This window comes from Saccopteryx leptura, chromosome 8 (genome assembly GCF_036850995.1).
Source record: "Saccopteryx leptura isolate mSacLep1 chromosome 8, mSacLep1_pri_phased_curated, whole genome shotgun sequence".
Taxonomy (NCBI): domain Eukaryota; kingdom Metazoa; phylum Chordata; class Mammalia; order Chiroptera; family Emballonuridae; genus Saccopteryx; species Saccopteryx leptura.
The window spans coordinates 14,167,704-14,190,247 of NC_089510.1; the positions used below are offsets into that span (position 1 = coordinate 14,167,704).

At 38.5% G+C, this 22,544-nt stretch overlaps 1 protein-coding gene across 6 annotated transcripts in view; it reads right to left on the reverse strand.

Annotated features, from left to right (window-relative positions):
- ROBO1 (roundabout guidance receptor 1) overlaps positions 1 to 22,544 on the reverse strand; it is a 1,145,453-nt gene that overhangs the window by 281,472 nt on the left and 841,437 nt on the right. The gene's annotated exons all lie outside the window — the stretch shown is intronic.

Here is a 22,544-nt window from a genome sequence, read left to right on the forward strand (position 1 = left end):
TATATGACCGAACATGGGTAAAGCATTGGCTATGATTCCTGGAATAGAGAAAGCGCGTGGTAGATGCCATTTCCTTCTAGTTGTTGTGGTGTTGTCGAAAATATGAAATACAGGGCCCTGGCCTGTTGGTTCAGCAGTAGAACGTCAGTCAACCCAGCATGTGGAATCCCAAGTTCCATTTCCAGTCAGGGCACACAAGAGAAGCAACCATCTTCTTCTCCACCTTTCCCCTTTCTCTCTCTCTCTCTCTCTCTCTTTCTCTCTCTCTCCCTCTCCCTCTCCCTCTCCCTCTCCCTCTCCCTCTCCCTCTCCCTCTCCCTCTCCCTCTCCCACAGCCATGGCTCCATTCAAGTGCATTGGCCCTGGGCAGATGGCTTTATGGACCCTCCACCTCAGGGGCTAAAACTAGCTTGGTTGCAAGCATGGTCCCAGATGGGCAGAGCATCAGCCTCAGATGGCATGGTCATGTGGATCCTGGTCGGGGCGCATGCCAGAGTCTGTCTATCTCCCCTCATCTCACTTAAAATATTTTTTTAAGAATTAAATACAGAATTGCCTATGTTAAGAAAAGCTGCCTTTCCTTCTTTTCATCTAAGAATAACCTTCCGGAAGGAAAAAAAAAAAAGACATATACAGATAGTGGTGCCTATATGAGTGTCAATGTATAATCAGGGGAAAGGGTAGCATGTGGAAGTCAGTGGTGCAAAGCCTAGTTTACTTTTGTGACATTAGATTTGATTCCAATGCCAAGCATTAATTACTGATTAGGAAGGTTTGTGTTTTTCATATAATTTTTTTTTCATTTGCAGTACTAGTTATTTCAAGAGGTACATATGTATTTCACTACACATCTGATTCCGTAAAAACTGCTACTTTACACTATTGTTCTTCTTTGTATTAGTGAGCCTCCTTTTTCCTAACTTTATTGTTAGAAGGTGTGAAAGGAAAGCAATTCATTTTGCAATTCTACTCTTCTCTCACAGACCTAAGTACTGGGAAGGACATTCTTTGTGTTATAAGCTTTTACAACAACAACAACAACAAAAAAAAAAAAATTGCAGGGTTAGGTTTTGGTTTAAATAAAAAAGTAACTACTTAAAAATTTGAGTCTGAAACAGATCTATTTAAGATCTTCGCTATCCATCTACCTAAAGGTGGAATGAATCCATCTATTGCAATAATATCATGTGCTCCTAATGGTCAGAGTAAGGATGAAAGAAAACCATCTCATTTTGCTTTTAATTCATGACCTATCCATTCTGGATACAAGAGCTCTTTTTTGTCACCTGCTATGTCATCAACAATATGAGACTGAAGATTGAATCTGGGGTCTGGACCATATTTTATTGCAACTATTTTATAAGAGATGAGCATACATTGCCTATCACTTCATTGTTTTATGAGACATGTGACTACCCATACTTTAGCCTATGGATTTTTTTTTTTTTACTTTTAATAATGATTTATTTCTAGAACTCCTTGTCCTGACTAACCCCCCAAACCCATATCCCTCCCTCCACACACCCCTCCCTCCCCACCTGACTGCTGTTACAATTACAGTTAATAGAACCACTCCGGGGATCACAGACAACCTTCCCAGAATGCCTGTGTGCTTTGATAAGGAAGTGACTCCAAACTGCTGAATTTGGGGGGAAAGTACAATGTCTGGTTTGATGAATCTCGTCTGGACTTTCCAACTCTGCTCTTGTTTCAACTTCCTCTGTGGCAATCTGAATCTATTCTGGAATCCTAGAGGACTGCAAAAGGACAAAAGAAAATTCTTTTATTGTCATAAGGTTTATGACCTTCCGTTTGATGTTTGACAGTTGAGAGGGATTAGTTTCTTTCCTAACAATCAGTAACTGCCTTTGAGACACCAACATTATATTAAACAAAAACACTGAAGGATAAATTCGGATTACTTAGAAATCCCAAATTAAATACATTTGGGGTAGAAATTAAATACAAGTGGAGAGAGTCTGGGTATTGAAAAGCAGGCTAGTTTCCAGGGTATGACCCTCACTTACCAATAAGCTCCCTACACAAATCAAGACATTTGTCCTTTCAAAAAGTTTTATTCGATACAATAGCCCAAATAGAACAGTTTCAGAAATTTCCATGCTATTGGCGATTACACAGATATTGTTTTACATTTTAGAAATTCTTCTGTGAAGAAATATTTAAAATCTGCTTATTGAGGCATGTTTGGGAAAAAAAATGTGTCATTATATGATTTATTCATTTTAATTTAGAATTCATTTCAAAATGAGGAAAAAGAACAGTAAAAATGTTTACATTTCCCAAGTCAGAAGAAATGGACCTTTTTTTTTGTTGTTGTTGAGGAGCAGGAAAGCTCCTGAAGTGGATAAGACTGATATTCTGTTTATTTATTTATAAAGTAAATATTAAGAATACTAATATTCTACTGTACTTACTTAAAATCCTTTTCTCTTCAAAGCAGTCTAAGGGGAAATACTGAAAACTCCCCTCTATCCATTAGGGAGCTATGCTTAAGTCTCGAAATTGGTCATCCTCTTTCTGGCCTCCCCCACACACTCCTCCGGCTCTCCAAAGACACTCAGGTAGCTCTGTCAGTCAAGAGGGGATTTATTGTGCTACTGTACTTAGCTCTCCCTCTGGAGATATCCGATTTTGCCCTATCTCTTCCTTCCAAAGGAAAATAGATGAGCTGGCTAAACTGTTAGATCTTACTCCTGGATTCTCCACAGACTTCTGTCCATGAGCTGAAACCTTAGCTGAAACAACATCAAAGACATGAATTCCAATTTTTTCCCCCTGAGTGACAGTCTATAACAGTGTTTTATGACTTGTCACATACTTGGGATGAAGGAAATTTCTTCTTACAGACGAGTAAATTAAAAATAGGATATCAATTGGGAAAATATTCCTATAAAATAGATATTTCTAATATTTGAGTGATGTAGAGAGTCCCACATGAACCTACGGTCAAGAAATATTTCTTCAGAAATGCAAACTTACTATCATATATATTCCCAAGAGAGGATTAGGAAAGTTTTTATAAATACTCTGTGGGGAAGAAAAGAGAAGTCAAAGGGTTAATAAATATACTTTTGTACGTTCATTTTTTTTCAGGTGATTTTTATGGGCCATACTTTATGCTAGATATTTTGTATTTCAATTATCTCAGTGAATGTATACATCTGCACTGTGATTAACATAGACATCTTTATTTCAGTTTTATGGAGGAGGATACTGTGCCTTTGAAAATCAAAGAACTTACCCAAGGTACTATTGTTTGCATCTAATCCGGTATGTTTATCTCTCTAATCCACACTTCATTTTACCATAGGTCCCTTTGGAAATTTAGAAAGGGACTATTCTCTAACATACGTAACTTCATTACTAACTGTACAGTACTAGCAGTAGGTATAATCTATAAGGGCTAAGAGTATGGGCAAAAGCATCTCTAAAAAACCATGCACTATTTTTAAGTATCTAATATTTCCTGGTTTATTTTTGCTTTATTACTAATTATATGATAAAGTTTGAAAAAAAAACTTTTAATTAGGAAAAACTGAAGTATGGAGTTTCATAAAATAAGAAATTAAACTAATTAGTTAATTTTACTATTACACACCATCAAACACTGTAAGTAATTTTATCATGATAGATAAAATTTTCAGCAAAAAAACTACATTTTTTTACTTTAACATGAATTATTGTTACTTCAATAAGTTACAACAAATTAAATACAAAATATCTCTTCTACTAAAATGTATCTCAGATACAAACAAATAATTCTATATCCATCTGCTTTACTTCCAAATGAACAAATTATTGACTCTAATAATCGAGTAGACCCTCAACACTATTGAAAAAATAGGAATTTAGACTGTATGAGGTATACAGAACTGCACTACAATGCTGAAATAAAATATCAGGAACCACCAAAAAATTCATATAATAAGAATTACATGAAAATGATATAATTATATGAGAATGATAGAATGGATAATGAGAAAAATGACAAACCTTGCAAATGAAAAGTTTCATTTTAAAGTTTTAAAATCAGAGTTGGCTGAGTTCTAATGGGCAGACAAAAGATCTTGGCAGCAATCTCAGAGTGATTATGATGTGATTCATTTAAATAATAAATAGATTAGGTTTTCTTAGAAAGAGAGAAGAATAATCACAAAGAATCAGCTGGTTTATTCTAAATAAGCCACACCCCCTTGCAGTTTTTCTGGACTGGTGATTCCGGAAATGTGAGGCATCAAATGATCTCACATTTTTTATGAAAAATATTGGGATAGAAAATAAGTGAACTTGAAAGCAAAAGAAAACTAAACACAATTAAAATATAGTGAAGAAATCACCCTTAAAGGCATTAGAATTATAAAGTCATATAAATGATATGAATAACCGTAAACCTGATGAAAAAAAAATCAAATCTAACAGCTAAAGTGAGTTGGTTTCTCTGATTACTAACAATAAAGCTAAGATAGAGAAATAACAAAATGCACGCACTCTGAATACTTATGGAAATATTTTCCAAACGTTCACAGTCCAAAAGAGACTAAAGAGAGGGGTATGTTACCAATTGAGAGACTCAGAATTCAGGCCAAGTGTTCTGCAGTCTCCCAACATCAGAACGTTCAGGCAAGTCAGTTTTAGGGAGACAAAATGTTACAGGGAGAATCATGAAAATCTGTCCCAAATGGAGATTTAAAGAGAAATCAAAGTGAAAAAACATCAAGCCCTTACCTGTCAAATGTTAGGAACTAACTCAAGAGGCGAGGAGCTATTAATAAATGTTTCACATACATAATCTTTGCAATTTGAATTCTTTTTTAGTGGCAAATGTTATGTCCAGAAATCAATCACCATTTACCAAAAGAACAATATATTAAAATACTAACTACAGACCAGAGCATAGTTAACGAAGATTTAACAATAAAGAATTCAGTATGGGTATATAAGACTTATTCACATTATAAGTACAATGAAATAACCAGACAACACTAAGTGCCACAATAAAAAGCCAAGTTAAGAGCCAAGTTAAGTCAAAACTCAGTCATCAATACTAGATGATAATCTATTCCAAGGATGAAAGGAATATTTCCTAAGAGCACAAGCTCACTATTTCCTTTATTTTTAAAAGTATCATCTAATAAGTGAGATGATAGCATATGTAAAATATTCAATAATAAACATACATTTTATATCACAATAGGTCAATTAAACCTTTAAATTTGTCTAAGAATCAAGTTAACTGATTATATTTATATATAGAATTTTCTGTGTTTACTCAGATTGTTATACAGGCTATTGATAAGTTAAGATGAGTATATGCATTCTATATTATGCCACTGAAGCATAACAACAGTAACAAGAAAATGAGTATTTGGCTTTCAAATACTTGTGTTGCACACATGATGTATTCCACCTTACACAATCAATGATTGTTAGATTAGTAAACTCATTGGATTCAATCTGAGAAAAATCAAGATCATGTACCAAAAAATACGTGCAAATTCCATAATCAAATCAAATAGAAAGTCAAGAACCTTTTAAATAAGGCAATCATTAATTCAGATGTCTGATTCTGATTCCCTCTATTCAAGATTAATATGCAAAATATGATTAAAAAAAAAAAAAAAAAAAACCTCCCAACTACAGCGTGGTCTTAAAGTGCATGGACAGTTAAAGCTCTGCTGTTTCAAGTTAAAATAGATACTTTCGGTTAAACCAAACACAGTGATAGATATATGAAAACACTGAACCAATGAAGTAACTTGAAAATCCCATCACTTGTTTTTTTTTGTTTGTTTGTTTTTTCAGTGACAGAGAGAGAGTCAGAGAGAGGGATAGATAGGGACAGACGCAACACCTTAGTAAGTTGTTCATTGATTACTTTCTCATATGTGCCTTGACCGCGGGCCTTCAGCAGAACCAGTGACCCCTTGCTCGAGCCAGTGACCTTGGGTCCAAGCTGGTGAGCTTTGCTCAAACCAGATGAACCCGCGCGCAAGCTGGCGACCTCGGAGTCTCGAACCTGGGTCCTCCGCATCCCAGTCTAACGCTCTCTCCACTGCGCCACGGCCCAGTCAGGCAAAATCCCATCACTTTTAAAAATAATTTCTTATTTTTAATTACAGTTAACAAACATTATACATTAATATTAGTTTCAGGCGTACACCCCAGTAATGAAGACATTATGTAACTTACTTAGTAATCATCCCAGTAAGTTTTGCGCCTGCCAGCATAGTTATTAGATTATTGACTGTATTCCCTATGCTGTACTTTACGTCCCCATGATTATTCTGTAACAACTATCTTGTACTCTTTAATCCCTTCACTATTTCACCCATTCCCCCAAACCCCCTCCCGTCGGGCAAGTGTCCAAATGTTCTCTGTATCTATGAGTCTTTCTGTTCTTGTTTGTTTTTTGAGAATCAGTAATGAGTTCATATATATTTATTGCCATTTTATTGTTCATAATTTTGATGTTTTCCCCCTCTTCTTTTTCTTAAAATAGACTGTTTAATATTTCTTGTAAAACCGGTTTGGTGGAGATTAATTCCTTTAGGTTATTCTTATCTGAGAAGCTATTTATCGGTCTTTTGATTCTAAAGGACAGCTTTGCTGTATGGAGTTATCTTGGTTGTAGGTCCTTGCTTTCATCATTGAATATTTTGTGCTGATCCTTTCTGGCCTGCAAAGATTCTGTTAAGAAAGCAACTGATAATCTTAGGGCTGCTCCCTTGTATGCTACTAACTGCTTTTCTCTTGCTGCTTTTAAGATTCTCTCTCTGTCTTTAAACTTGTCCATTTTAATTACGAGGTGTCTTGATGTGGGTTTCTTTGAGTTCATTGCATTTGGGACTCCACACTTCCTGGACTTGTATGTCTATTTCCTTCACCAAGTTAAGGACATTTTCTGTAATTATTTTTTCCGAATAGGATTCCAATTTCTTGTTTTCTGTCTTCTCCTTATGGGACCCCCACGATGCAAATGTTGATATGCTTAAAGTTCTCCTAGAAACTCTTTACACTATACTTATTTCTCTGGATTTTTTTTCTTTTCTTTCTTTTTGGTATTTTGAGTGGGTTCTTTTTGCCTCCTTATAGTCCAAATCATTGATTTTTGGCTTCATCTATTTCTGACTGGTCCCTTTTTATGTTTTTGAGGTTCTCACTAAGTTCACTGAGCATTTTATGAGTGCTTTGAACTCTGCATCTAGTAGATTGTTTGCCTCCACTTCACTGAGTTCTTTTTCTGGAGTTTTGTCCTGTTCTTTCATTTGAGACATATTTCTTTGTTGCCTCATTTTTGACAGCCTTAGTGTATTTGCTGGTATATATTATGTAGACCTGCTACATTTTACAGGCTTGGTATAATGGCCTAATGTAGCAGGTGTCCTGTGGGGGTCCAATGGCACAGCCTTCCCCGTCATCTAAACTGGGCACTCGAAATGTACCCCATCCGTGTGTGAGCTGCGAACACCCTCCTCTTGTAGTTGAGCCCTGATTGCTATTAACACATCAATGGAAATAATTTACGCCCAAGCCAATCTACCAAAAAGACAGGCTATCCTCACTGGCGACTGACCTCTGACCACTGTGGCAGATGTGCTGGGCAGAAGCTCGTCCCACAGAGCAGGATTTGCTTCCGCAGGGCTCCGGTACCCACTGAGTCCTCACATGGAGTGTGCCGCCTGTGGAGGCGGCTGGGTTGGACTGCAACACGGTCTGAAGCCATCCAATGGGTGCACTGGCTCTGGAGCCTCCGGGGAAGTGCAGGCCAATTCGGCCGCTGCCTGTGTTCCGCCTGGTGCCACCCGCACAAGCTGCAAAGAGACCTGCAGGTGGCAGCTACTTGCACTGGGACTGGAGGTGCCCAGGTGAGGCTACGCTGTGAAGCACGGCCAGGTGCTGCTCGTGCCCGGCCCCTTGAGAGGTCTGGGGCTCGCTGAGGACAAGTGCTACTTGTTTGAGAGATTTTAAGGGAAATCTGAAGCATGAGCCAAATAAAGCCATTTGCAGGGAAAAGGCACTGGAAACTACTTGGGTGGGCTCACCTGTTGGGTGGGGCGGGGTTTTCAGGTGAGGCTTCACACTGTGTGAGCCAGGTAGCTGGAGTCGCAGACATGGCGGCCGCCGGCTGGCTCTGTGTGGAGGGCTCATCAAAGGAGCAACGGCCTCAGCCAGCACTTCTGTCTGCGAGAGAGCTGCACCCTCTACCCCGGTCTGGCCCTGATCCTGGATAATCCAGCTGCTCCCTGTAGAGGTCTTTGGTACCTTACAAGCTGCTGTCCCAGCAGCAGAGCTCAGAGGGCGTGATTCCAAGAAACTTGTGTGCAGGCCCTTTAAGAGGAACTGCCTGGGACTCCAGCAGCCCCCCATCTCAGTCAGTCTCAGTCCCTGCTGGTGTTTACAGCCAGAGGTTATGGGACGTCTCTTCCTGGCCCTGGAACTCGGAGCTCTGGGGGGCCTGGTGCAGGACTGGGACTCTTCGCTCAGCAAGGGGTACCTTCACCGCTGAGGTAACCCCTCCCGATTTTCACCCAGCACACATGAGTATGGGTCCAGCCCGTTCTGCACCTCCACCTCTCCACCAGCCTTGATGTGGCTTCTCCTTTAATTCCTTAGTTATAGGACTTCCATTCAGCTAGATTTCTGGATGATGGCTGTTCTGTAGTTTAGCCATAACTCTGATGTGGTTGTGGGAGGAGGTGAGTACCACATTTACCTACACTGCCATCTTGACCAGAATTCATAATCCATCCCTTTTTATTTTCTATTTGCACTACTGAGAAACTTTATTCACAGTGTATATAACATCATTTGGGATTCACTTGGCTGACTGCATCACTTTTATAGAGTCCACTTAATTCCGCTAAGTGGTGTCAATGCCAGTCCTTCCACCTCCAAATAGGATGTGAGCCCCAGGAGTGCAAAGATTCTAGACCATTTGGTTCAATGCCGGAGCCAAGTTGCCCACAACAGTGTCTGGTATATATTTAGCTACTAAGTACAATTTGCTAAATGCAAATAATAAACTCAAAGTAATTGTTGGTATTAATATTTTATAACACTAATCAAAAGTATAAATATTTGAGGTATACTTATAGCATATACATTTTAAAGTATAGCACATATTTTAAAAAAAACAGGGGAAAGACTTTTTTCTGGGGACTTTCAAGACCTCCATGTATACATCTATTAAGAACAAAAAAATATTAAAAGAAAACTAAAATTTCCAAACAAAGAGAATAAAAACAATAGAACAACAACATAAAGTCAGTGAAAGCTGTGCTTTTAGAATTTTTTGTTATAAAATACCAAGGCATTGATATTCGCAAATAACAGCTCCAATAAGGGGTTCATATCTAAAATATAAAATGATCTCACAAAGCTCTACAACAAAAATGCAACAATACAATTAAAAATTAGGGAGAGGACCTGAAGAGACACTTCTCCCAAGAAGACATACAAATGGCCAACACATACATGAAAAGATACTCATGTTCACTAGATATGACAGAAATGCAAACCAAAACTACAGGACGTACCACCTCACACCTGATAGATTGGCTACTATCAGCAAGACAGGTAATAAGTGTGGAAGAGGGTGTGGAGAAAACCGAACCCTCATTCACTGCTGGTGGGAATGCAAACTGGTACCGGCATTATAGAAGACAGTGTGGTGGTACCTCAAAAAATTAAGAATAGAATTACCATATGACCCAGCAATCCTTTTACTGGATATGTAACCAAAAAACCTGAACATACTGGTATGCAAAGACACAGGCAATCCCATGTTCATCACATCATTATACACGGTGGCCAAGACATGGAAACAACCAAAGTGTCCTTCAGTAGAGCACTGGATAAAGAAGATGTGGTACATGTGTACAATGGAATACTATACAGCCATAAAAAATGATGACAGCCCTGGCTGGTTGGCTCAGAGGTAGAGCGTCAGCCTGATGTGTAGAAGTCATGGGTTCAATTCCCGGTCAGGGCACACAGGAGAAGTGCCCATCTGCTTTTCCACCCTTCCCCCTCTCCTTCTGCTCTACCCATCACTTCCCCTTCCACAGGCAAGGCTCCACTGGAGCAAAGTTGGCCCGGGTGCTGAGGACAGCATGGCCTCCACCTCAGTTGCTAGAATGGCTCTAGTCACAATGGAGCAACGCCCTAGATGGGCAGAGCATCGCCCCCTGGTGGGCATGCTGGGTGGATCCTGGTAGGGCGCATGCAAGAGTCTGTCTGCCTCCTTGCTTCTAACTTCAGAAAAAAATACGAAAAAAAAAAAAGAAATGATGACATATTGCCACTTACAACAACATGGATGGATCTTGATAACATTATACTGAGTGAAATAAGTAAATTAGAAATAGCTAAGAAATGTATGATTTCACACATAAATAGGATATAAAACTGAGACTCATGGACATAGATAAAAGTGAAATAGTTACCCAGGGGAGAGAGGTATAAAGAGGGACTAATATAGGTGGCAGAAAATGATTTGACTTTGAGTGATGAGCATACGGCACAATGAACAGTTCAAATGTTATAGAGATATTCCCCTGAAACCTGTGACCTCATATTGATCAATGTCATCCCATTAAATTAAATTTCAAAAAATATAATAAGTAAAATACTAAGGCAGATGAGAACATCCCTAAAATAAATCTAAATAAAAGAAAAAATTAAATAGCACACTAGCTATACTTTATCTGTAAAAGAAAAATAAACTAAGGTTTATTTCATGAAAGGCTAATAAACAACTCTGGTACATATGAAAAATAGGTCTAACTCTTCAAATAGTTTAAAGTAAAATGAGCAACACTGAACATTAAATTTCAATATCCCTCACACAACTCTTAAATGATATCTGTAGACAGAGTTAAAAGTTGTCTTGAATACAAATGAAAGCTACCTGCTTTCAGTCATACAATGGAATACTATGCACCCCTCAAAAGTAATGGACCTTACCTATGTGCTACACTTTTAAAAAGCAAGGTGAAAACAGTATATAAGGAGGCAATATTTGTATGAAATTTGTCTGAATACTTTTTGAATTTTGTACCAGATGGAAAATTTCCATCTATTCAAATTCTCCAAACTGGGAATTCAAACTGTGTTTGTACAGGCTTCCAGCTTCCAGCGGACTTTTGAATCACAAACAAGTTGAAGGCATATCCTCACACCACTTTATTGACTTTCACTAAAGATTTTTTTTTTTATTCAGGGCCATTGTTCTCAATGAAGAATGTTATTATTTCAGGAATGTTCTTGTTAACAACACCATGAAGGAAATCATACTCTAATGCTGAGGACTCCTGGCCTCATCACAACCCCAACAATTTACTGCTCCCCGCCCATTATCCCACCCAGTATTCATCTCAGGAAAACCTCAGCATCTAAATGTCATGGATCTTGGAAGACACAAATAAGATGTAAAATGGGTAATTTTAGATTACTCCCATCATGGATACCTGTATTTTAAATTACTTTGGAAATAATCAGCCCAAACATAATAGACAAATTATATATATTCTTAAGGATAAAATATTATATTTAAGCTAACGAAAATATGTGGAGCCAAGTGTCATCTCTCCAGCTACCTAGCTATCTACCCACATATTTAGTTTCAAAAGCCTTAAAAAATGCAATAGAAAATTCATATGGTGTTCTATAGACCAAAAATTGAATTTTACCATTTATAACGCAGGTAAAATACCTGCCTTCTTACCCAGTATGCAATTTACAACAGATTAAAAAAAACATTGCAATTCAAAAACAAATTTTTAAAGCTCATAGTAGGCCATTCTTTTTGGTGGAAGCTATCTTTAAAACATGGCAGAATACGGGCCAATGTATTTGCATCAAAAGATTATTGCTCCTATTTGAAATTGTTCATTTTCTTGCTTCTTCCATTGTTTATTCTTCCCTTAATTCACTGGACTCTACCATCCGTCTGCCTGCCCAATACATTTTAAACTATACTAGCTAGCATGTGTAATAAATTCCTTCTGTTAAATTGGACTTAATAAAAAATTATTAAAGACTACAACTAAAGAGTTACAGGCACGGTAGAAGACTTATGAAAAAAATTCTGATTTTCCCCAACAAAATACTCCCAAATTTTAAATGGCTTATACTCAATCTGTCTTGACACATGGGTGAGCGGGAGGGTGTACATGTCTACACATATATCATGTCCACAAGCTGGCTTAAGTGAAATGGCATCATTTATTGATAAAAATTTCATATATCTTTCCACCCTTGGTCTGACCTACATAAGAGGTTAAGCAAATATAAGCAAAAGTCAAGTAGCATTTTTTCATCTTATAAAAATTCATGAACATCATTACCACATGCTTTCATTCATTTAAAAAAAAAAGAAGCTAAATACCATCTGTGCACCATAGTCTAATTAGGGGATTAGAAACAGACGCCTTTCTGCCTCACATGTCCAAGCACATGCGCCCTTGCTCGTTTCAGAAAATAAAATAAAAATGAACGATAAAAATATAGTCAAAATCATCCTGATGGATTCAGCACTGGCTACTAGTATTAACACTTTGAGTAGCACGAACATTCATGTACGTCCTCGTGCCTCCTGACCATCCAGAGTACGATCGATTTATTTCAAAAATGTGTAAGGCAACATTAAAAAAAAAAGGCAAATGTATGTTCTTCTTGTTTCCCTAAATTAGATATCAAACAAACGTGATTTTAAGTTAATAAAACTGGAACTGGAACTAATTTCATTTTTTTGGAAAAAAACTCGCGGGAGTCAGTGAGCATGAAAAAAGCTCACTACTCAAAGGGTTAACTAATTCTGCAGAATTTAGCTAACATACCTTAAAAAACTCACTCTTCTCCTGGATGTGCATGCCTGTCCCAGCACATGCCTTAGGATCAACTTGGCGTCACATGAATCAGGTTTTAATAAGTTCAAAAATATTTTACCAAAAGCTGGTATGGACAGTCTGCAACCGACTGTAGGTACCAATTTTTTTGGATGTGGTACCCACAACACAAAAATCAAATGGTAATACTAAATAGTTCAAAGCAAAATAAATGATCTAGAATCACCATTCAAAAATAATGAAAAAAATCTGCAATATGACCTTATACAATATTCACAATAGAACTTGTAGTACCTACTCAAATTTCATGTCAATTTGGGGGTCTAGGAATTGGAGAAGCTCAACTGACGACCTCAGTTCAAATAGAAATGTCAAGGGCAGTTAGGACTGCTCTTCATCCTTATCTTAAATTCTGGTAAAACTATTGCACTGGAAAAATTTTTAAACTCAGAAGACCATGTAATCTAATTTTAAGTACATCCTACCAGGCCTACAAGCTAGAATCAAAAGATTGAATCCAACACAGCTATTTAAGGTATCAGCAATTAAATGCATTCTGAAAAAAAATATGTGAGCAGTAAAAATAGTTTGTTGTATTTTATAACCAGAAAGAAATGTGCACTTTATAGACTTAAAAGGTTTTCACCTTGGAAAATAAAGATGATAGATAAGCTCAGACCCACTATCACTTATTGAAAATGTCCTCTCCAGAATGGATAAAGATAGAAAAATAAAAACATGGTAGTAATAATGATAATAATAAAAGGATAATAATCACAGACTCGCTAATTTAAAGAAATGAGTAAATCAGCGAAAGCACCTACATTGTCACAAACATATTTTCTTTTTTACCTTTAAAATAAAATGCAGTATCAACAAAAACGCAAATTAAATGTCACTGTTCCTTGTTCTTGCAATTATCTGGTACTTTGAGACCCAGGTTTTTACCTATCTTCCCATTTCTATTCCATTCACAGCGCCCCATAACAGGAGTGACCAGTCTGCTAACGAGCAGCTATTTATGTCTTGGTTTCATAAGCCTTATCCACATCCAGCTGGAACTAAGTTCAAGTATTTTCAGCCCAAACCAGCTAAATCACTAGGACTGTTCAAGTAAAATTAGGTCTGTACAGATTCTCCACCGTCGGATCCACAAAGAGAAAAAAGCCCCCAATTTAAATATAGCTTATGAAATCTGGAATTACATGCTCTTCTCTCGGTGGTCAGACTCTGCTCGCTATGGACCAGTGGATTCTCTTTTGGATTGTGGAGGCCCTTTCTTCGGCATACTGGCTGCTGCTATAATTTCATATTGTCAACAGATGCTGGGACACTGCTTATTCAGCTCAGGAGTGGTTGCCAGTAGAGGCTCATTGCTTCAGGCTGAAGCAAATTAATCCCAGCAGAGAGGAGTTGTATTTGTTTCTCTAATAGTGGGAAGAAATATTGATGAGAGGATTCCGAGCTGCACCAAGGGCCAGAGACTGCTGGAGACCTCACCGGCTCCTCTTAGCCTCTCCAAGTTGGTGGGATTGTGTGGTAAGGGAGCCCTTTCAGCCTTCGATGCCCATAGGCAATTCATCTCATTGACTCTTTGTTCTCCCTATGGACATAGTTACAGTGGAAAGAATAAGGCCCGTGTATGGATGTATTTATATCTGGAACTAAAAAAAAAAAAAAATTAAGAAAACAATAAAAATGCCATGAAAAGTTGTAAACAGCAACAACTAAACACATTTTTCTTTCACTGTCTAATTTTGCAGAGTACGATTATTTTTAGACACTCTGCTTTCCCGAATTTGAGTTGGATGAGCTCATTTTCTCATTGGAGACGCTGTTTTCCATAGTCTTCTCTTATTTCTTATTGCAAATTCTTCCTCTCCAGGAATAATAACTGACAGATTTACTCACCACGGTATCAGGGTCATGGCTTGGTAGAGCAAACATGCATAGAGGAGGTATGGTCAAGGATAGAAAGGGAAATGCATTCACTTGTTTACTAGAAATTCCTTTTTAACTGGCTTACGGGCATCCAATGGGGAGAGTACAATTACTCAATGTTTAAAATGAGTTACCAGGGCTATATATTTTAATGGGCATGCCTTTAATAGATCAAATGGAAACAAACACACAAACTGAGGTTATGGATTTTAACTCTTCAATTATTATTAGATGAACAGGAAATAGGTAACACATTAAATTTGGGTTTGTTTGTTTGTTTTTTTTGAGAGAGAGAGAGAGAGAGAGAGAGAGAGAGAGAGAGAGCGCGCGCCTGACCTGTGTGGTGTAGTCAATAAAGTGTCGACCTGGAACGCTGAGGTCACCATTTGAAACCCCAGACGTGTCCAGTTAAGGCACACATGGGAGTTGATGCTTTCTGCTCCTCCCCCCTTCTCTCTCTCTCTTTCTCCCTTCTATAAAAAAAATGAATAAATCAAAACGCCTAAAAAAAAAGAGAGAGAGAGATAGACAGAGACAAGAAGGAAGACAGATGAGATGCATCAACTTATTGCTCCAGCACCTTAAGTCGTTCATTGATTGGGGGTAAATTTAATGTTGGTAGATTTAATGTTTATGTGCACTTTAGTCTTGCTTATTCACTTCCTAAAAAAAATAATGGTATATGATAAAATGAATATTAGACATTTCTAATCCTTGATTTTAGAATTCCTAAATATTCTATTCCTAAATATCTTATTCCTACGTATTTTAGAGGCCCTAAATATTACAGTTTAAATTTATGGCAATCTCTTAAATTTAAAACTGTTAATGGCGAAAGTGAGTGCTACCATAGTGGTCAACTGAGTATCAGATAAGTCCTAAGTCTTACGCTCAATTTCTTGCTTTGTAAAGATAAAGAGCATGGAAAATCCGCTATATGAAATTTAAAAAAGGTCCCCACACAACAAAACAGTAGCAAATAATTTCTGACTGACACAACGAAAGCTGAATTACATATCTGTCTCCTTTATAAACCCGAGACCCCGCGAACATCCTACGTGTTCCAAACACCACTGTGCCCTGCCTTCCCTTATGTTTCTTTCCTCGCCTTCTAAACCTCAGCCTCTATTACTTCCAAGTACAACAAGCTGTGTGAGCTGACATTTCCAGCAGACGGCCATCATGGTGAAATATCTCCCAAATGTTTCTTCTCCACTGTCTTTCTGTCACCCTAGGGGACACACACACACACACACACTACCTTCTCTCCACGATTCCCAACATCTACCACGCAACTGCCAGTTTATGTCCTCCCTCTCCATTATTCCCTCCCCTCCCTGAGTATCCCTCTAAATATTGCTTTAATTCAACTATTTCATGAATTCCTTTATTTCTGTCAATAATATGGAGAAACTATTCCTCAGTCTCTCCACCCTCTGAGGTCATCTGTCTGCGTTCCCCGATCATTTCTCTCCCTTGTTCTCCTCCTCTCAATGGTACAAGCATTCAAATAAGCGCCGTCGTTTTCAGTTCCAATAGATTCTGGTCTTAGACATGTGTGCTCAGGTCTTTAATGTTCTACCTGCTCTTGGTTTTAAAAATACAAGCAGCCAGGTGGCATGATGAACTTTGTACAGTGGTACCTTGAGATACGAATTTAATTCATTCTGTAACCGAGCTCGTAAGTCAGTCAACTCGTAAATCAAACTGCCGACACTGGACCCGTGCGCCAACGTGCCAACTAGCGGCAGCTTCCCGAATCACGACTCATATCTCAGAATTTTGCTCATATCTCGAACAAAAATATGAACCGAGTCGCAGTTCGTATCTTAAAAGGTTCGTATGTTGGTCTGTCCGTATCTCAAAGGACCACTGGAGTATATCAAGAAGACGTAATGGTATATTGGCCATGATTTCCAGGCAGTCTCTTACAGCGATAGTCGCTGCTTTGATTATGGCTGTTTATCTCCAAACCTAAAATATCACAAGGATTATAATTTTTCATGCTTTTCCACTGTGCTATTGATTGGTTATTAGACCCTATAAGTAAGTACAGTATATACTTTGGAGAGGTTTGCTCAGGAATCCAGCCAGCACTCTCTCCCACCTAATGCCTGAAGTTTCTTTGAGTCACAGCTTTTAAACCTGAAAAAAAAACTTCAAAGAATAAACTTTTAAATTTATAAATTAGGAGCCAGAGCCCAAAGAGTAAACAAGTTGGCCCAAAATTTCACAGCAAAGCCACGATGGGGAGATTATACTGTGTGTGGAAAGTCAGAGAGTCCTACAGGTAGTGTAGGATGGCAGGTAGACGGTGTGCGAAGAATGAAGATAAAAAAAGGCAAGGTTTAGCCTGACCAGGCAGTGGCGCAATGGATAGAGCATCAGACTGGGAGGCAGAGGACCCAGGTTCGAAACCCAAGGTTGCCAGCTAGAACATAGGCTCATCTGGTTTGAGCAAGGTTCACTAACTTGAGCCCAAGGTTGCTGGTTGAGCAAGGGGTTACTCGGTCTGCTGTAGACCCCCAGTCAAGGCACATAGGAGAAAGCAATCAATGAACAACTAAAGTGCTGCAACGAAGAATTAATGCTTCTCATCTCTCTTTCTTCCTGTCTGTCTGTCCCTATCTGTCTATCTCTCTGACTCTCCCTCTGTCACACACACACACACAAATATTAAAAAGGCAAGGTTTAGATCAGGGGTCCCCAAACTTTTTACACAGGGGCCAGTTCATTGTCCCTTAGACCGTTGGAGGGCCGGACTATAAAAAACAACAACTATGAACAAATCCCTATGCACACTGCACATATCTTATTTTAAAGTAAAAAAACAAAACGGGAACAAATATATTTAAAATAAAGAACAAGTAAATTTAAATCAACAAACTGACCAGTATTTCAGTGAGAACTATGCTCCTCTCACTGACCACCAATGAAAGAGGTGCCCCTTCTGGAAGTGCGGCGGGGGCCAGATAAATGGCCTCAGGGGGCCGCATGCGGCCCGCGGGCCATAGTTTGGGGACCCCTGGTTTAGATCGTCAAGGACCTTTCCTCTGTATGGCTGGCACAAAGTGATTACTTAAACCATATTTGATTAATAAACCCTTCAATGCCAAGCAAAGGAACATACTTTTTTTCATGTGTACAATGGGGGATCACTATAGGATTATAACAGGGAAGGGTGATAACAAGACCTATATTTTAGAAATCAGTTATGACAAGTAATGCAATGGAAGATGTATTTCTATAAAACACTACTAAAAGCAAAAGGGCCAGTTAAGAAAATGCAGCATTCTATATTTTAAAAAAAAAAATAGATAAGGTCCTAAATTGAGAGAATGAGAGGAAGAAGATAAATAAGGAATGGATTCTGTGTGTGTGTGTGTGTGTGTGTGTGTGTGTGTGTGTGTGTGTGTGTGTGTTTCTCTGCTGCAGGTTCCCACCCTGGAACCCAAGTCGTTTCTGTGGATGAAGCCAGCATCTCTGGGCCTCCCACTTACCCTGACCTATGAAATGTCATGGGAGAGAATCTTCATAAAGTTCAAAATCACATTAGGAATAATTCTGAGCATTCTCAAAACTGTTTCTTTTAAAATAAAAGTTTTCCACATTTCACTGGCCGAGATAAGAATTTTCTGTCTAGACTAAACAAAGTAATGAACACTGTAAACTCACTTTTGCCACACTTGTATACACGACTCTCAAAAAGACAACTGGAGCATAGGAAAACATACACAAAATATTACATAAAATATGACTCTACTTACAGAAATGTAAAATACCATCAAAATTAATATAACTGACATAGGATGGCAGAAGTCAACCTGGGGGCCCATGGGAGAGGGGGAGGGGGAGGGGCAGACTGAGGGGCTCCAGGGAGATTCTGGGATACCAATCAAGTCCTATCATGGATAGCCATTGCGGCGGAAAGCCTAATTTTTAATAATTTATCTGGTTTTATTCTTACAATTTCTGCAATTTTCTATATGCACATTTTAATTAAATATGTATTTTATAAAACGATCATTACTAATTAACTTAGTAAAAGCATTTTTACCATGTTACTACATCATTACATAGTTCCTAGTAGCAAAAAAAATAATAATGCAATAAAATTAAAATCTGTAGAATAAGGGATATTTGAGAGACATGAAAAGAAAATGCAGTGTGGCATAATGACGGGTTAGCTTGAGAATGATGTGAATTCTAGCCTGACCAGGCGGCAGTGCAGTGGAGAGAGGATGCGTAGGACTCAGGTTTGAAACCCTGAGGTCGCTGGCCTGAGCATGGGCTCATCTGGCTTGAGTATGGGATCACAGACATGACCCTGTGGTCACTGGCTTGAGCCCAAAGGTCCTGGCTTGAACAAGGGTTCACTGGCTCTGCTGTAGCCCCTGGTCAAGGCACATATGAGAAACCATTCAATGAACAACTAAGGTGCTGCAACTATTAGTTGATGCTTCTCATCTCTCTCCCTTCCCGTCTATCTGTCTCTCTCTCTCTCTTTCTCTCTCTCAACCTCTCACAAATAAAATAAAAATTTAAAAAAAGAATGATGTGAATTCTGGAGTCAACCAAGCCTCAGCTCAAAAATTTACTCTATCACTTCTTAGTGTAGAAATTCTCTGTTTAAGTGGGCTTTTTGCAAGGAATGACTTGGTAAAATTCATATCAATCAATATAGTTCTCCTGTCCTTCTATTGCTTTAGAAAGTTACATGCAAACATGCACAGAAAAAAAAAAGTGATTAATAAGCTCTAAGGATAGAGAACAGTCACAATTTAAGACTTTCCAGAAATGAGCACTGAGCAGGAACTTGAAGCATGAGCTGAACTGAACCACATCGCAGGGGACAGCATACATTTCTGGAAAACAAAAGCATACACCAAGCTATCCAGTGTGTCACGTCCAGGAATACGCAGCCGCTCTTCTGCGCATGTGTGGAGGAGAGAGGCGGAGAGCCGCGTAGGGAAAGCCGGACAGGTGTGTTTAAAGCAGGTTGTGAAGGGCCTCAGGTGCTAATGCAGGAGTATGTTTTGCTTGGTTTGGTTTTATTCTATAATTATGTAGCCGAATATAAATATCAGGTTCACCTGGTTCCCTGAGATGTGCAAACCATCCGTTCCAAACTCCCTTCCAAATCCTTGGAGTTTCAAATACCTCCTTTAAGTTTTATACCAGATCACTAAATGATGCTTCTGCAACTGTGATCTCCACATCACACTGCACTGCCAAGTATGCAACTGAGATTCTTCTCGGGGTGTCACACGACCGGCCTCAACAACCAGAGATCCTTTCCGGAAAGCAGTTGGGAAGAGCGGGGAGATCGTGAGCAGACTTGAACTGCACAAATGCGGACGACTTCGAGTTTAACATGAGATATTTTGGATCTTTCAAAAAGATGTCACCTTAACACAAAGCGAATTTGGGGCCAAAGGGTTTCTTTCTTGTTCACTCTCTTTTAAATGCCAGTTTTAACCAATTAAATGTCTTTAGACAAAATAAACCATCAAAACATTGTTTCTCTGAATGATATTATATTTGATTAATCACAATATCCCACTCATGAGATTAAAGGGAATTTTAATGATAACAATTTATTACTTGTAAGTCATTGATTTACAAAACTGGAATTTTTATGGGTGTGAAGGTTTCTATCATGTAGATTGATCATGGTGGGAAATTTAACTATGGGAGATCCGATAACCTACAGCAATTGCTAGCCTTTTGTGGCAACAGACCTGAAGTATCAAATAATAATATTGTTAAAACAAGTCTTACCTGAAATTTTTCTTTTCCTGCTCAAGTATAACATACCGTTTTTATAATGTCAGTCTAGTTAAAATTAACCATTTAGACCAGGGGTAGTCGACCTTTTTATACCTACTGCCCACTTTTGTATCTCTGTTAGTAGTAAAATTTTCTAACCGCCCTATGGTTCCACGGTAATAGTGATTTATAAAGTAGGAAAGTAACTTTACTTTATAAAATGTATAAAGCAGAGTTACAGCAAGTTAAAGCATATAATAATTACTTACCAAGTACTTTATGTCGAATTTTCGCTAAGTTTGGCAGAATAAATCTTTATAAACAACTTACTATAGTTAAATCTATCTTTTTATTTATACCTTGGTTGCTCCGCTACCGCCCACCATGAATGCTGGAGCGCCCCCTAGTGGGCAGTAGGGACCTGGTTGACTACCACTGATTTAGACCCTAAAAGGAATGGTGTCAGCAAGCAACAATATTGTAGAAGTCCTTTCTCTGCCTTGAAACAGAGGTTCTTTCCATATCATGAAGCCCTCCAGGTTGCTTTCTTGTCTTGACTTCAAAGAGACACATAAGCTTAGATCAATTTTGCAGTGGCATACAGCACGATGAGAAACAAGCCTAGCTTTGTTTCAGGTCATGAAGAACCAACCCCAAAAATGTTAAAAAAAAAAAAAAAAAAAAAAACCGTACGAGTTTTAGGAACAGTCCCTTTACTGGTGCCATAAAATAGCTAGCTATTACATTGAGATTGATTTAAGACCCGTAAGTCATTTGAAAGAATAACTGTTCACCCCTGGTTTGATGTTTCTTTGCGTGTTATCCTAGATATAACCAGAGTGTAAACAATGGGTCCTTAAAAAGTACAATCCTGCAGTTCTCTTTTCTGACAAGATGATGCATTCCGTGCACACACACAACACACAGAGAACAGCTCTCAAAGACAACAGGGGAGCTCATCCCTGTAGATAACAGAGAGCTGGTTTTAAGGAAAGGATCTGATGTTGATGCTGTGAATTCAAGAGTTAAACCATCAGCGAGCTTTTCGAAATGATCATAAATAAATTCAGTAAGAAAAGAAAACGGTAATCCTTCCAGCACGGAGTGTTTTCATTTCCCTGTTCTATATTTACATTAAGCATTCTTTTTTTCCCCCAAAAAAATGTGCCAGTTTGTGTTTATTTCATAAATTTCAAAAAGCATTAAAGATGAGCCAGGACAGCACTTTTTTTTTTTTTTTTTTCACATAGGCTGGGGGGGGGGAGCATATTAAAGGAACGCTAGGGGCTACAGCATTCTTTCATTCCAAATTGAATTACATTTCCAAGTTTACTGTACTCAGAACCCTAACATTAAACTAAATCCACCAACTTGACTTCTTTAGAGAGAGCCCATGACGAGGAGGAAAACGCCCATCTGCATGAGGGTACCCACACATACAAGCATGAGTCTAATTGGGCTGGACACGGTCTTCCAGTGATGGATGCCCATATGATGTTTCTTCCTAGTTAGGCAGAAATGTTAGAAGTCAGCAACTTGGCGGGCACAGAGACTGCCATGATATTGCCAGCCGGGCAGCTTGACAGTCTGGGGTTTTGATTCCTGCTTGGGAACTACGTGTTCGTCAGTAGCATAAGCCTCGTCTGGATGCAAGGAGCTAGGAAATAGCTCCAAGGGAAAAGATGAGTAGGAAAAGCCATCCAGGGGAAAGAAAATGTATTTAGAAATGGCACAAAGCTTAAACATGGTAATATGAGATAAATATATATCCTATTAGCTTGAAAGAAGTAAGATTTTTAATAAAAATACAACTTTCCACCTAAACGATACTTAAGCATTAATCACTTGTTCTTGTGCTTCCTTCTGTCTGACAGCTTCCCAGTGCCTGTCAAATTTTACTCCAATGTCACAGTTGCCACTTTATCCCCATGACTATTCTCAGCTATACTCTCCACCCCACCCCAC